This window comes from Pinus tabuliformis, chromosome 3_2 (genome assembly GCF_031772625.1).
Source record: "Pinus tabuliformis cultivar Carrire ecotype Pingquan chromosome 3_2, CPIR1, whole genome shotgun sequence".
Lineage (NCBI taxonomy): Eukaryota > Viridiplantae > Streptophyta > Pinopsida > Pinales > Pinaceae > Pinus > Pinus tabuliformis.
The window spans coordinates 273,640,345-273,644,178 of record NC_142302.1 but is presented as its reverse complement, the minus strand read 5'-3'; the positions used below and the strand labels follow the sequence as shown (position 1 = coordinate 273,644,178).

The 3,834-nt window shown below is 41.3% G+C and overlaps 1 pseudogene; it reads left to right on the top strand.

Annotated features, from left to right (window-relative positions):
• The first annotated feature begins 468 nt into the window (after nucleotides 1-468).
• Nucleotides 469-1,654, top strand: LOC149180705 (transmembrane 9 superfamily member 7-like; annotated as a pseudogene).
• Nucleotides 1,655-3,834: the final 2,180 nt, after the last annotated feature.

Below are 3,834 nucleotides of genomic sequence, written 5' to 3'. Positions count from 1 at the left end.
ATTAAAGGAATGCTCGGCTGAAGACTCACGTTAACTGCTGATTCATTTACACTTGCAAACCTCTTCAGCTGAATCCTCTGCCTCTGAATTCTGTTAAACTGACGTCCTTCGCCAAGTTTTTCGGCTTGTTCAAAATTCTCCTGCATACCAAGATCGTTCAGAGGCGCAGGGGCACTCTACAGGCATTTCTACAGGAAGACGTGCTACAGGAAAGTACAGCAGAGCCTTCCAGAGAAGAAAAGCCTGGATTTTTCTTCGACAAATTGGGAGTCCCGAAAGTGGTAGGCTTGAAAAAACACTCTTCCATGCATGATACATCTGAAAGGTGGCAATTCTCAGTGAGTGTAAAGCATGAGTATGAACAACCATGGGATAATGTCAAAACCCGTTTGACAACTTGTGATCCAAATACCAAGCATACAATGTCAAATTCTGAGATTCCCCAAGAAGTTGTATAAAACAAAGAAGTTATATTCACTTGTGATGTTACTTTCCGAGAGAGCCCTGTGAAATGGGCATCACGGTGGGATACTTACCTTCTTATGACAGATGATCAGATCCATTGGTTCTCTATCATCAACTCATTGATGATTGTTTTATTTCTCTCCGGAATGGTTGCAATGATCATGATGCGAACATTGTACCGGGATATCTCAAAATACAACCAATTAGAAACACAGGATGAGGCTCAAGAGGAAACAGGATGGAAGTCGGTCCATGGAGATGTGGTCAGGGCCCCAACCAATGCAAGCTTACTTTGTGTCTATGTGGGAACTGGAGTTCAGTTTTTTGCCATGACACTAGTGACAATGATATTTGCAGTCCTTGGTTTCCTTTCTCCTTCGAACCGTGGAGGTTTAATGACAGCTATGCTGCTATTATGGGTGTTTATGGGTTTGTTTGCAGGGTATGCATCGTCACGTCTATATAAGATGTTCAAGGGCACAGAATGGAGGAGGAACACGCTGAAGACAACATTCTTGTTTCCAGGCATTGCCTTTTGCATTTTCTTTATTCTCAATGCACTGCTATGGGGAAAAAAATCATCTGGTGCAGTTCCTTTCGGGACTATGTTTGCCTTGGTCCTTTTATGGTTTGGAATTTCTGTGCCATTGGTCTTTGTGGGTAGTTACTTTGGCTACAAGAAACCTGCAATTGAGGATCCAGTGAAGACCAATAAAATCCCCAGGCAGATTCCAGAGCAAGCTTGGTATATGCAGCCCATTTTCTCAATACTAATTGGAGGAATTTTGCCTTTTGGAGTTGTATTCATTGAACTGTTCTTCATATTAACTTCAATATGGCTGCATCAGTTCTACTATATATTTGGGTTCATGTTCATTGTCTTTGTGATCCTCATTGTTACATGTGTAGAGATCACCATTGTCCTGTGCTACTTCCAATTGTGCAGTGAAGATTACAACTGGTGGTGGAGATCTTATTTGACTGCAGGCTCCTCAGCATTTTACTTGTTTCTCTATGCCACATTCTATTTCTTTACCAAGCTGGAGATGACAAAGCTTGTTTCTGGAATTTTATATTTGGGCTACATGACCATCATGTCATACTCATTTTTTGTTCTAACTGGTAAAATAGGTTTCTATCATGCCTTTGGTTTGTGCGGACAATATACTCATTAGTGAAGATTGACTGAGGCTCTGCATGCAGCTGCTATTTTTCAGAGGGGCCATTTAAGTTTTGGTTTAGGGGAATGGTGCTTGCTCCTTTTATGTTGTTTTAGAGGTTTTTGGGTAACATTACAGGAGACACCAATGTCAATGTGCTGCTGTGGGAGTTAACACTGAAGATGTTGCAGGAACACAATGCGGAAAGGGGGCCTCCCAACACAAGCAGAAGGGTCCCTACCAAGTTCCCAGGCATCCTCACATCCATCCCCTCCATGAACACTCATTTTTTTCAGGTTTCGGACACAATTTTGTCATGGTTCAACCTTCTATAGGAAGCTACAGGACTTTCTACAGGAAGTTCTGTATTTTTACCAGAAACATCCTGTAGAAGCCTTTGGGTAGGCCAAAATCAATTATGGAGAGGGATTTGAAGCTTGAAGTCTATTGAGGAGGCATGTAACCACTCCTTTCTTCCATCCTCCACTGGTTTCATCTCCTTTCACCACCATTGCCACCATCATATTGAATATACTCGCACAATCATACCAGAGTTGAGAATTCTCTAGGAAAAGAAGCACAGGCAGTGGGAAGAAGCAAAGAGAAAAGCATGGTTTCATGACAGAGAAGAGGAAATCACTTCAGAAGCTTGGCATGACAAGGAGGCCGCCAGGGCCATCAAATATGAGGAGATAGATTGGTTGCTCAGAGGATGAGCAACACTTTCAGTAGGGGGGTGATGATGAGCCCCAAAAATGGATAATTATTTGGGCTCATTCAACCTCCTAATTCAACTTAATCCACCATTCTCATTAGTTTATTACATGTTTTTGATTATATTTATGCTAATAGAGTGAATTGGGTTAGTCATTATGCCAACAAGTCTAATGTGTGCTTTGTGTAGCCTTTTTGGTCAATTTGGAGACAAAATTGAAGGTTTTAAGGAGCACTTGGTAGCCAAATTCGTGGGAGAACAAGGGAGAGGATTTGTAGGAAGGTGTCCCCTTCATTTATGGGCCCTTACCTCAAATTCTCCACCATCAGCTTGGAGTTCAAGGGCCACCAAATCAATTAGCACAAGGGCAGCCAAGCAAGTCAAGTAGGACTGCTGTTAACTACAAGTTTTGGGCAGCCAAGTCCCTAAAGTTTAGGAGGACTATTGGGTCCTCAATTTGTATAAATAAGAGGGTTGAGGGCCTCATTTCAGTTAGTCATTTTGGTTAGCCAATGGTTAGTCATTTTGTAGGCAGAATTTAGCTAGTTTATAGTTCGATTTTTAGGCAGTAGATTAGCTTTGCTTTTAGCACATTTTCAAGTTTCCCTTGTGGACAGTTTTGATGTAACTCTTCTTTTCTTGCTCAATAAAGATGAATCCAGATTTGCACCAGCTCTAAATCTCTCTTAGGAGGTTGTAGCCCTTGGGGTTGGGCCCATCTCAAGTGCCCAGTACCTCCTTTGTTTACTTTCATGTGTCTTTGCTGCGTTCTTAGAATAAAATCTGCTATTTAGATTTAAATATTGTGTTGTTGTTTAGGTTGCTTTTGATGATTAAAAAGGTTTTTCATGTTCAGATTTTCTTGATAGGTTAATCATAGGGAAGATCTTCAGAAAAAGGCTACCAAACACCTTGGATCTCACCTCCCCCTCAGTGGAATCATGAGCTGGGACCAATGTGACTTTGCTGCCAACAAAAACACTGTTTTGCTTTGCCATGCAATTCTTAGTGTTGGAATCCTCTTTTGTAGATGCTGATATTAGTAGTGTTTAAATGCTTCAGTTGATGATTTTTTAGTGGCATAAGTTAGTTCACGCATTTCATTTCGAATAAACTGCTGCTCATTTCCTTTTGTTGTTACTTAGGTCAGAATAGAGTAAAGTAACTAGGTCATAGGTTTTATAAGTGTTTGTTTGTTCAGTTTGAAAAACGACTTGCAGAGCACCTGTACCACTCCTTCATCTGCTTATTCTCCATTAGCACCATCCACTCCACCCTCTACTTAGAATCCTTACCTCACGTTTGCCACATTTGCTCACATAACCCTAGTTTTTGTACATCATTTGTTTCAGCCTTCTTTGAGCCAACTTAGCTATCTACACCTTCTCACCACTCCATCCACCAGTTCCTGGGCCACTTCAGACCCCTATCCTACCTCCATATCCATTCATGCATCTTCCCTCACTCACCCATCCTCCAAAATCCAATTTCTAA